The sequence below is a fragment of the Bos taurus genome, chromosome 1 (assembly GCF_002263795.3).
Source record: "Bos taurus isolate L1 Dominette 01449 registration number 42190680 breed Hereford chromosome 1, ARS-UCD2.0, whole genome shotgun sequence".
In the NCBI taxonomy this organism is placed as follows: domain Eukaryota; kingdom Metazoa; phylum Chordata; class Mammalia; order Artiodactyla; family Bovidae; genus Bos; species Bos taurus.
In genome coordinates, this window is record NC_037328.1 from 153663393 (window position 1) to 153676374 (window position 12982).

General features: G+C 40.7%; 1 non-coding gene across 1 annotated transcript; it reads right to left on the minus strand.

Annotated features, from left to right (window-relative positions):
* Positions 1-12358: 12358 nt before the first annotated feature.
* LOC112448349 (U6 spliceosomal RNA) lies at positions 12359-12465 on the minus strand. Its single transcript, XR_003036721.1, has one exon. It is a non-coding gene; the product is annotated as a U6 spliceosomal RNA (small nuclear RNA).
* Between the last annotated feature and the right edge of the window lie 517 nt (positions 12466-12982).

Below are 12982 nucleotides of genomic sequence, written 5' to 3' on the forward strand. Positions count from 1 at the left end.
GCTGTGGAGGCACGCCTGAAATAAGTAGGCATACTCACATATACATTAAAGTTAAAAACAAACTTGAATATGTCCGGGCGCTAGTTTCAAAATGGCATCCTGAAGGCACAGGATTAGCCCGATCATGGTCACCCCTACCCTCGCCACCAAAATCGATGGAAACGCCAACAGAAATAGAAAATAAAAATATGGATATGGAGAACAGGCACGGAGGCGTCAAAAGTACAAAAACTTGGGCGAATTCCTTTCAACTCTGAGGGAGATGGGGTTGGATTGAAAGAAACACCAGCTAGGGCAGGCCAGCTTGGCGTTCAAGATGTTCCTTCTTTGAAGAAACAGGTCATCAAGGCCTGTGGTTGCCAGAAACCCAAGGTGTAGGAGGGAACAAAACAGTCAAACATTCCTTTGTTTGGGGAGTTTACGTTGTGAGGGGGAGAATTTTTCTTCTAGGCATCACTGAAAGAAGCAAGGCCTGCCTAGAGAGTTCTAAAACCACCTCAAGGTCAGAGAAACAAGGCCGAGAGCAAGGGTGAGCTGCAGGGCAGCTGGGGCAGCAAAGCACAGAACTTTGGAAACTACCCTAGCACGCTGTGTCCACAAGGAGTACCCGTGACTGTTGCGCTGATTTCACTTCTGAACCGATGAGAAACAAGAAAATGTTATTTTTTTCAGGAACCAGAAAACTGACCACAAACACCTGACATCACTGGATAGTATGTATAATAATTAACCTTCTTTTGAATGTGCTGCTAAACTTATAAAAATGAAGGCAAATACCAAGATGCCAGAAATCAAAATAAACTGAAAATCAGAGCAGTGAGTTGTTGAACTGATTCTTCTCTGACCGTGGGTGTGAGGGCTAGGGTGTACAGTGATTAATCTGCTGGTTTGCCCTGAACCTTACTGGTTTTGGAATTGAAAAACCGCTGCATTCTTGGAAACCAGGTCAGAGGCGGACGAGAGAACAGCTGTGTCATCTTGCTGCTGCTGCTGCTGCCAAGTCACTTCAGTCGTGTCCGACTCTGTGTGACCCCGTAGACGGCAGCCCACCAGGCTCCCCTGTCCCTGGGATTCTCCAGGCAAGAACACTGGAGTGGGTTGCCATTTCCTTCTCCAGTGCATGAAAGTGAAAAGTGAAAGTGAAGTCGCTCAGTCGTGTCCCACTCTTCTCGACCCCATGGACTGCAGCCCACCAGGCTCCTCTGTCCATGGGATTTTCCAGGCAAGAGTGCTGGAGTGGGGTGCCAGTGTCATCTTAGGTGTGGGCAGAACACTGGTGTTTGTAACTTGAGGCCTGAAAGTGCAGGGGCAGAGGTCGGGGTGTGGAGTGGCTCAGGGTGGGCACTGGTACTGACTACACTGCAAAAGGCGGTTGGCCATGAGAGACATCAACTCAGGAACAGGGCAGACTACGGCAAATGGAAAACACCCAGGAGACAAGCAGCTGTCCTCTTTCTGGATGAAAATGAAAATAATTTAACTGATGAAATTTAAAAATCCTAAGCCTGCATTTCATGAGTTTGGAGTTTATAGAACTTGGGCTGGTGTTGGGATTTCAAAACCTACAAATTAATTCCTCTTAACCTTTGCCTCCTCCCCGCAAAATGTTCCCAGACAAGGTGCAACTGGAATGCCTGGCAAAAACAAAACCAGCCTGTAGTATGCTTCCATAAAAGGGTGAAAGGGATTCTCAGGATAAAAGAACCCTTTAAAGTTAAGCTCAGAATGAAAAATTACACTATCTAACATGAATAAGAATGGCAGACAATGAAGATTAAAATGTCACAAACTTGCAAAAGAAATGTCTTTTGGGGTGTGTGCATGCACTTGGGCATGTGTGTTTTTCTCTATTTGGAGTCATTCACCTTGTATATTGTAAGGTGATTTTTCTACTGTTTTATAGCTTTTAACAAAGCTATAAAAGTTTTAAAGTCTCAAGCCACTAAATATCTTTACTCACCTCTTGAAAAATTCGAAGGTCTTAGGATGTTTTAACTTGGCACACCCCTACTAATTTAGAAGCTATTATTAATCCCTACTTTAGTTCTATCCTGTTTTCCTTCTGTAAATTAGACATCATTCTTTTTTTAGACCCATCTGGATGTGTAAAAATATTTTGATTACCATTTCTTTGCATATCTCAGATCTTCCTTCTGGGAGGTTTTCCTTTTGCCTGAAGTAAATTCTGTAGAATTTCCTTTAATAAGTGTGATGTGTGGCAAACTCAAGTTTTTCACCTGAAACTCGTTGATTTTGCCCTTGTTCCTTGAAGATAATTCTACTGGATATGTAATACTAGGTTAGCCGCTGTCTTTTTTCCTCAGAATACTGAACATATTATTCTGTTATCTTCTGGTTTCTGTTGCTAGAGAACTCTGCTGTCAATCTAATTGCTGTTTTTCTTAGGTGTTCTGAAATTTCACAACGATGTGGCAAGCTGAAGAGTTTTAAAAATTTCTCCTCAGGAGTTTTTGGACTCTCTGGAATTGTAGATTAACTTTCAAGAATTCTAAAAAATTTCACCCATTTTCTTGTCAAAGATTAACTGGTTAAGGAATTTCACCTATTTTTCATATTCCATAAGCAATTCTTATGGTTATTTTTGTTTAGCTCATGACTTTTCAAAAGTTGATCATATTTTCTTAAAACCTTATAAAATCTCCATGTAATATACAGAAAAACAATTGTGATTTAAGATCAAAATTGACTGTAACTACTTCAGTGTGCTAAGATTGATAGTGTAATTCACATAAATTCAGAAATAAATCTGTATTGCTTCCTGTCCTCCAGAGACGGATAGGGAAGAGAGAAGAAAAAAGACCAATAAAATTTTTCTGCCAGTTCTTTTGTGCTCCCAAAGCCTGTGACTTCGGATAGAAAGCTTAAAATTAGCAGTATAAACACTCTCATTCATTTGCAAATCATTTTCATATTTTAAGTTGTATCTGCTCAGAATCTCTATCTCATTATTTACCTATTTTTTAAAAATGTACTGACTTGTCCTAAATAAAAATATTTATGAAATTATATTTATTGTGTTAGTTACATTTTGGGGCAATGCATGTTAAAATATAGAACTGTTAACATTCATAACAATTTTGTCCATGGATCACTTTAGATCACATTCTCCCAGCGCAACAGGAAAATCCTAGATTAGGAGAACTCTATCCAGTCTTTGGATTTACAGAGTTAGGTCTCGGGAAATAGGGGGTGGAGTGTCAAATTGTTCTGCATAATAAATAAGAGTTATTCAGTTTGAAGGGGGACCCAAGCCAGATTGGAAAAGTGGCAACCTGGGCTTTTGGAAAAAAGAAATAACCCTGCAAAGTGACAAACGGTTGGAACCTGCAGTGAAAGCTGGTATCTGAGGTCACTGCAATCGTCTGGAGCTTTAAAAGTTTGCATTACGAGGCCTTCCCTCAGACCAGTTAAGTCAGTGAGGATGACACCCAGACATTAGTATTTAAAAAAAAAAAGGTTCTCAAATGAGTCTAATATGCAACTAAATTTGAAAATCTTTGGTATAAAGCTTTGCTACTCAAAGCATGGTCCTCAGACCGGCAGCACTGCTGTGGAATCTCAGGCGCCCCTACACTTACTGAATCAGAATCTGCACTGACAAGGTCTCCAGATGGCTCACAAACAAAACGTTCGGGACGTACAGACATAGAAAATGTTTGCCATAAACAACCTGCATTCTTCGATCTGAGAATCCCTCCTTTATAGGGAGAGACTGCTTTTCCAGCCTCTCTTGTAGCTGCACCTGGGCCTGTGACCTGAAGAAGACCAATGAAATTCATCCACCCTAGGGGACTAAGGATGCCACAATCAGAGACGGCAGAGAATGCTTTCTGGAAGGGTGGCAACAGCAGCAGTGAGCCCTTCATCAGTTAGAACATCAGTGTCCACTGTGGTCAGCTGTGCAAGCTGTGATGCTGTTCAGGGCCCAGAGGTAGTGTCTGAAGCATCGTCACTGTACCAGTTCTCCAGCATGGTCCTGCGTGTCCTTCCTAGAGACACATTCCAACTTGACTCTTCAGTCCTTTTTGAGATTCCTTTCCTGTTTAAATCAGCCAAAAGTACTGTGGTTATTGCTTGCAACAAGAAACCTTGACTGAAATAGGTGGTGAGTGAGGTCACCCAAAATTCTCCAAGCCAGGCTTCAGCAATACTGAACTGTGAACTTCCAGATGTTCAAGCTGGTTTTAGAAAAGGCAGAGGAACCAGAGATCAAATTGCCAACATCCACTGGATCATCGAAAAAGCAAGAGAGTTCCAGAAAAACATCTATTTCTGCTTTATTGACTATGCCAAAGCCTTTGACTGTGTGGATCACAATAAACTGTGGAAAATTCTGAAAGAGAGGGATACCAGACCACCTGACCTGCCTCTTGAGAAACCTGTATCCAGATCAGGAAGCAACAGTTGGAACTGGACATGGAACAACAGACTGGTTCCAAATAGGAAAAGGAGTATGTCAAGGCTGTATATTGTCACCCTGCTTATTTAACTTCTATGCAGAGTACATCATGAGAAACGCTGGGCTGGAAGAAGCACAAGCTGGAATCAAGATTGCCAGGAGAAATATCAATAACCTCAGATATGCAGATGACACCACCCTTATGGCAGAAAGTGAAGAGGAGCTAAAGAGCCTCTTGATGAAAGTGAAAGAGGAGAGTGAAAAAGTTGGCTTAAAGCTCAACATTCAGAAGACGAAGATCATGGCATCCAGTCCCATCACTTCATGGCAAATAGATGGGGAAACAGTGGTTGACTTTATTTTTGGGGGCTCCAAAATCACTACAGATGGTGATGGCAGCCATGAAATTAAAAGATGCTTACTCCTTGGAAGGAAAGTTATGGCCAACCTAGACAGCATATTGAAAAGCAGAGACATTACTTTGCCAACAAAGGTCGGTCTAGTCAAGGCTATGGTTTTTCCAGTGGTCATGTATGGATGTGAGAGTTGGACTATAAAGAAAGCTAAGCACCGAAGAATTGATGCTTTTGAACTGTGGTGTTAGAGAAGACTCTTGAGAGTTCCTTGGACTTCAAGGAGATCCAACCAGTCCATCCTAAAGGAGATCAGTCCTGGGTGTTCATTGGAAGGACCAATGCTGAAGCTGAAACTCCAATACTTTGGCCACCTGATGTGAAGAGCTGACTCATTTGAAAAGAGCCTGATGCTGGGAAAGATTGAGGGCAGGAGCAGAAGGGGACGGCAGAGGATGAGATGGTTGGATGGATGGCATCACCGACTCAATGGACCTGAGTTTGGGTAGGTTCCGGGAGTTGGTGCCGGACAGGGAGGCCTGGCATGCTGTGATTCATGGGGTCGCAAAGAGTCGGACACAACTGAGTGACCGAACTGAACTGAACTGAGATCACCCAAAGTACTTTTAAGAAGAGGGTTAACAGCTAAAAGATGTATGGCTCTTTGCTCGGGCTCCATAACATGATGCCCCTCCGTTACTTCAAACCTTTAGTAAGGTTCTGCTACACACATACAGGCTTGTGCCGGTGGTGTTTTATGAGGGTTGTCAAGAGAGGGTCTTTTTCTCCTGCTTTGGAGCAACATAGTGTAGATAGGGGTGGCATGGTCTGCAACAAGACAATCCACAGATGAAATAGTTCAGTAGGAACCAAAGCTTGGAGTCAGAAGTGACCTGGAAACCATAAGTCATACACTCAGAATTCCCAGAGAGACAGGAAGAGACATTTGTGCTCTTCCAGCGCCACACTAGAGTTTGAGCCAATGTCTGACGCCTTAGCTTCTTTGGGGCCTGCATTCCCAAGGCCCAGCAGCGCACATACCTCCTGAGGGCACCGTGCATACTTGCTGAGCAGTGTTGCTTAAGGCCTGTGTTTTCACCTTTTACCCTACTACCTGCATCACACGTTATTCATTCAACTCTTAACATTGTAAGCAGTTTGCCTAAATTTGGGAGTCGATCTGAACCAAGCTGGACTAATCTTTACAGTGGCTTCATAAGACCTGCCCAAACAGATAATCATGAAACTGATTCACTTATTCAAAATAACAACGATAACAAAAATCCCTGCTGCTGATATGGCGCTTACTACATACTGGGCACTATTCTAACCATTTTACTTCCATTTGTTCATCCAGTCTTTATAATAACAATAGGTACTTTTATCATCATCCCAATTTTATAGAGAAGGAGACAGAGTCACAAAGAGGTCAAATAGCTTGCCCAAGATTGCACAGCTGGCAAATATCAGAGGAGCAGTTTTAATCCAGTCTGGCTTCTGAGTCTGAGTTCTTAACCATTAGGCTGTTTTAGCAAACTCCATGGAAGAAGAAAGGGCTAATATAGTGGAACAAATTAAATCCCTAGTTTCCATGAGAGCAGCCAAGGAAGGAAGGCTGGGAGGCTTTTCTTATTAAAAAAAAGAAAAAAAGCGTTTTTAGTCTGATCAGTATTTCTGATATAGTCACATTAATAAATAGGGCCAGGACCAAGACTTCAGACGTTTGATCAAAATGAAGGAAACCCCCCGAACATAATTGGCTCCTGAGGAGGCTACCTGATGAACGGAAGTTTCCCTCTGAATTTTGCCTGTTGGAAGGTCTTCCAGTCCTTTCCCCAAGTGTTGGGGTCACATCTAAAGTGTTCAACAGCCTCATCTTCAGGCTGGGCTCCCACTGCTGGCTCCCTACTCACGCTTGTACTCCTCCCAATCGCTTTGAAACTGTGTTTTTCTGAGTCAAGAGGTGTCAGTGAGCAGAAGTTTGCAAATCAGAGAAGCAGAAGCTGTTTCACACTGTGGAGGAGTGAGGAGAAAAGGCTGGTGGAACTCTCCCAGCCCCCTTTCCTCAGCCCTAGTCACCCTCACCTTCATGTCCATAGTTTTGTTCTTTCCACATTGAAATGTTTTATTTTCCTTATCCATTTTTGATACCTCAAGAATGCATTCCTCTTTCTAAAGAAATTTAAAATATTCAGGGCAAAGTTTAAATCCCCTCCGACCATCAGCTCTGCACCCAGATCCCTCCGCAGAGGTAACACACTGTTGGCAATTTGGTATGAATCCTTGCAGACCCTTTTCTAGGCTTTCTCTTTTGGATACTTATATGCAGTGTTTGTGATTTGTATTTATCAAAAGTACTGGTGCTAAGGGAAAATATGCACTTCTTTTAGTATACTTGTTAAAATACATACTATGGATACTTATGCTAGATATACTATATACAGTTAACATAGCACATGCTGTTGTTCAGTTGCTGAGTTATGTCCAACTCTGTGACCCCAGGGACTGCAGCGCGCCAGGCTTCCCTGTCCTTCACTATCTCCTGGAGCTTGCTCAAATTCATGTCCATTGAGTTGATGATGCTATCTAACCATCTCTTCCTCTGCCACCCCCTTCTCCTTTTGCCTTCAATCTTTCCTAGCATCAGGGTCTTTTCCAATGAGTCAGCTCTTCACATCAGGTGGCCAAAGTACTGGAGCTTCAGCTTCAGCATCAGTCCTTCCAATGAATGTTCAGGGTTGATTTCTTTTAGGATTGACTATCTGCTTGCTGTCCAAGGGACTCTCAAGAGTCTTCTCCAGCACCACAGTTCAAAAGCATCAATTCTTCAGTACTCAGCCTTCCTTATGGTCCAGCTCTCACATCCATACATGACCACTGGAAAAACCATAGCTTTGACTATACAGACCTTTGTCAGCAAACTGATGTCTCTGCTTTTTAACACACTGTAGATTATATATATTTATATACAATACTTTGTTGTATGTTTTTAACATAAATGATATCATACTGTATACATCTTGAAACTTGGTTTTCTTCCTTTAACAATATGATTAAGAGACTTCTAATATCAGTACCTGCTGCTGCTAAGTCGCTTCAGTCGTGTCCAACTCTGTGCGACCCCATAGACGGCAGCCCATTAGGCTCCTCTGTCCCTGGGATTCTCCAGGCAAGAATACTGGAGTGGGTTGCCATTTCCTTCTCCAATGCATGAAAGTAAAAAGTGAAAGTGAAGTCGCTCAGTCTTGTCTGACTCTTAGTGACGCCATGAACTGCAGCCTACCGGGCTCCTCCGTCCATGGATTTTCTAGGCAAGAGTACTGGAGTGGGGTGCCATTGCCTTCTCCGAATATCAGCACCTAACAATATCAGTACCTAATGCCTTTTAACTGTGGCATAATTTCGCATATTATGGATATGTCATAGTTCTTAGCTATTTCCTGCTAAATGGACCTTTAGGTTGGTTTCACTGTTTCATTGCTACAAATAGAGACGGTGAGCCCTGTCTAATCAGAGCCACGTGAGTGTTTTTCTGCAGTGAACACCAGCAAGTGTAACTACCGGGTCATGGGATATGCACTTTCAAACTTTAGTAGAGAGTAGGAAACTGCCCATAAGTGCTGTACCATTATATACCAGTTTACAGCTATCAGTTTGTGTGCTCACTTACCTAATATTGATATTATTTCACTTGAATTTGCCAGCCCAGTAGGCAAGAAACAGCATCTAATTTTCATTTTACTTTTCATTTCCCTGATTGCTGATGGAATCGAGCCTCTTTTTGCTGTCTGTTGACTGTTCAGGTTCTTCTTCCGGCCTGTTCTTAGCCTTTGGCCACTTTTCTTTTGAGTTGCTTGTCTTTTGTATGTTGTCTCATGGGAGTCTGACTTCCTTAGCCCCTTTGGCGAAGGGTACAGTGGTGTTGGTACCTCTTTAAAGTTCTTTTTTTTTTTTAATTTTATTTTATTTTTAAACTTTACATAATTGTATTAGTTTTGCCAAATATCAAAATGAATCCACCACAGGTATACATGTGTTCCCCATCCTGAACCCTCCTCCCTCCTCCCTCCCCATACCATCCCTCTGGGTCATCCCAATGCACTAGCCCCAAGCATCTAGTATCATGCATTGAACCTGGACTGGCATCTCATTTCATACATGATGTTTTACATGTTTCAATGCCATTCTCCCAAATCTCCCCACCCTCTCCCTCTCCCACAGAGTCCATAAGACTGTTCTATACATCAGTGTCTCTTTTGCTGTCTCGTACACAGGGTTATTGTTACCATCTTTCTAAATTCCATATATATGCGTTAGTATACTGTATTGGTGTTTTTCCTTCTGGCTTACTTCACTCTGTATAATAGGCTCCAGTTTCATCCACCTCATTAGAACTGATTCAAATGTATTCTTTTTAATGGCTGAGTAATACTCCATTGTGTATATGTACCAAAGCTTTCTTATCCATTCATCTGCTGATGGACATCTGGGTTGCTTCCATGTCCTGGCTATTATAAACAGTGCTGCGATGAACATTGGGGTACACGTGTCTCTTTCCCTTCTGGTTTCCTCAGTGTGTATGCCCAGCAGTGGGATTGCTGGATCATAAGGCAGTTCTATTTCCAGTTTTTTAAGGAATCTCCACAGTGTTCTCCATAGTGGCTGTACTAGTTTGCATTCCCACCAACAGTGTAAGAGGGTTCCCTTTTCTCCACACCCTCTCCAGCATTTATTATTTGTAGACTTTTGGATGGCAGCCATTCTGACTGGTGTGAAATGGTACCTCATAGTGGTTTTGATTTGCATTTCTCTGATAATGAGTGATGTTGAGCATCTTTTCATGTGTTTGTTAGCCATCTGTATGTCTTCTTTGGAGAAATGTCTGTTTAGTTCTTTGGCCCATTTTTTGATTGGGTCATTTATTTTTCTGGAGTTGAGCTGTAGGAGTTGCTTGTATATTTTTGAGATTAGTTGTTTGTCAGTTGCTTCATTTGCTATTATTTTCTCCCATTCTGAAGGCTGTCTTTTCACCTTGCTAATAGTTTCCTTTGATGTGCAGAAGCTTTTAAGGTTAATTAGGTCCCATTTGTTTATTTTTGCTTCTATTTCCAATATTCTGGGAGGTGGGTCATAGAGGATCCTGCTGTGGTGTATGTCAGAGAGTGTTTTGCCTATGTTCTCCTCTAGGAGTTTTATAGTTTCTGGTCTTACATTTAGATCTTTAATCCATTTCGAGTTTATTTTTGTGCATGGTGTTAGAAAGTGTTCTAGTTTCATTCTTTTACAAGTGGTTGACCAGATTTCCCAGCACCACTTGTTAAAGAGATTGTCTTTAATCCATTGTATATTCTTGCCTCCTTTGTCAAAGATAAGGTGTCCATATGTGCGTGGATTTATCTCTGGGCTTTCTATTTTGTTCCATTGATCTATATTTCTGTCTTTGTGCCAGTACCATACTGTCTTGATAACTGTGGCTTTGTAGTAGAGCCTGAAGTCAGGTAGGTTGATTCCTCCAGTTCCATTCTTCTTTCTCAAGATCGCTTTGGCTATTCAAGGTTTTTTGTATTTCCATACAAATTGTGAAATTATTTGTTCTAGCTCTGTGAAGAATACTGTTGGTAGCTTGATTGGGATTGCATTGAATCTATAAATTGCTTTGGGTAGTATACTCATTTTCACTATATTGATTCTTCCAATCCATGAACATGGTATATTTCTCCATCTATTAGTGTCCTCTTTGATTTCTTTCACCAGTGTTTTATAGTTTTCTATATATAGGTCTTTAGTTTCTTTAGGTAGATATATTCCTAAGTATTTTATTCTTTCCGTTGCAATGGTGAATGGAATTGTTTCCTTAATTTCTCTTTCTGTTTTCTCATTATTAGTGTATAGGAATGCAAGGGATTTCTGTGTGTTGATTTTATATCCTGCAACTTTACTATAGTCATTGATTAGTTCTAGTAATTTTCTGGTGGAGTCTTTAGGGTTTTCTATGTAGAGGATCATGTCATCTGCAAATAGTGAGAGTTTTACTTCTTCTTTTCCAATTTGGATTCCTTTTAGTTCTTTTTCTGCTCTGATTGCTGTGGCCAAAACTTCCAAAACTATGTTGAATAGTAATGGTGAAAGTGGGCACCCTTGTCTTGTTCCTGACTTTAGAGGAAATGCTTTCAATTTTTCACCATTGAGGATAATGTTTGCTGTGGGTTTGTCATATATAGCTTTTATTATGTTGAGGTATGTTCCTTCTATTCCTGCTTTCTGGAGAGTTTTTATCATAAATGGGTGTTGAATTTTGTCAAAGGCTTTCTCTGCATCTATTGAGATAATCATATGGTTTTTATTTTTCAATTTGTTAATGTGGTGTATTACATTGATTGATTTGCGGATATTGAAGAATCCTTGCATCCTTGGGATAAAGCCCACTTGGTCATGGTGTATGATCTTTTTAATGTGTTGTTGGATTCTGATTGCTAGAATTTTGTTAAGGATTTTTGCATCTATGTTCATCAGTGATATTGGCCTGTAGTTTTCTTTTTTTGTGGGATCTTTGTCAGGTTTTGGTATTAGGGTGATGGTGGCCTCATAGAATGAGTTTGGAAGTTTACCTTCCTCTGCAATTTTCTGGAAGAGTTTGAGCAGGATAGGTGTTAGCTCTTCTCTAAATTTTTGGTAGAATTCAGCTGTGAAGCCGTCTGGACCTGGGCTTTTGTTTGCTGGAAGATTTTTGATTACAGTTTCAATTTCCATGCTTGTGATGGGTCTGTTAAGATTTTCTGTTTCTTCCTGGTCGAGTTTTGGAAAGTTGTACTTTTCTAAGAATTTGTCCATTTCTTCCACGTTGTCCATTTTATTGGCATATAATTGTTGATAGTAGTCTCTTATGATCCTTTGTATTTCTGTGTTGTCTGTTGTGATCTCTCCATTTTCGTTTCTAATTTTATTGATTTGATTTTTCTCCGTTTGTTTCTTGATGAGTCTGGCTAATGGTTTGTCAATTTTATTTATCCTTTCAAAGAACCAGCTTTTGGTTTTGTTTATTTTTGCTATGGTCTCTTTTGTTTCTTTTGCATTTATTTCTGCTCTAATTTTTAAGATTTCTTTCCTTCTACTAACCCTGGGGTTTTTCATTTCTTCCTTTTCTAGTTGCTTTAGGTGTAGAGTTAGGTTATTTATTTGACTTTTTTCTTGTTTCTTGAGGTATGCCTGTATTGCTATGAACTTTCCCCTTAGCACTGCTTTTACAGTGTCCCACAGGTTTTGGGTTGTTGTGTTTTCATTTTCATTCGTTTCTATGCAAATTTTGATTTCTTTTTTGATTTCTTCTGTGATTTGTTGGTTATTCAGCAGCGTGTTGTTCAGCCTCCATATGTTGGAATTTTTAATAGTTTTTCTCCTGTAATTGAGATCTAATCTTACTGCATTGTGGTCAGAAAAGATGCTTGGAATGATTTCTATTTTTTTGAATTCACCAAGACTAGCTTTATGGCCCAGGATGTGATCTATCCTGGAGAAGGTTCCATGTGCGCTTGAGAAAAAGGTGAAATTCATTGTTTTGGGATGAAATATCCTATAGATATCAATTAAAAATATGGAACGCTTCACGAATTTACGTGTCATCCTTGAGCAGGGGCCATGCTAATCTTCTCTGTATCGTTCCAATTTTAGTATATGTGCTGCCGAAGCGAGCACCTCTTTAAAGTTCTAATCCAAGGTGATGAATTACTTACCTTCATTACCAAGAATTTCTTTCCCTAAATTGAAGAGATGTAAGCCACAAATGAGAGGAAAGGAAATCTCTGGTGTAAAGATCGACTGTTGAACCTTTGAACATCAACCCCTTCCTAGACATCCTCCTAAAAAACCAATAAGAACTCTTTTAAATCAAATAGCCCCTCACTGTCAAAGAAAGTGCCTAAAAACCCTGAGAGATCTGCTCAGGGCAACAGTGCTAAGATCCAACAACTTTTGAAGTTCTGTTCTTGCCGCTGATCCCCTCTGTTTAGAGAAAGAATACCTGTAGAGAAAAGAGGTGAGACTTCAGATGAATAAATACAACATTCACAGGATCAGCATTTAAAGCCTAACAGGATGGGCTCAGAAAACTACTTGATTAACACAAACATAAATGAATCTCTGATCACCCTAAAAAGGACAAGCTGTTTCCTTTTCCCTACTAAGGATTTTCCCTGTGTCCTCTGTGGAACTG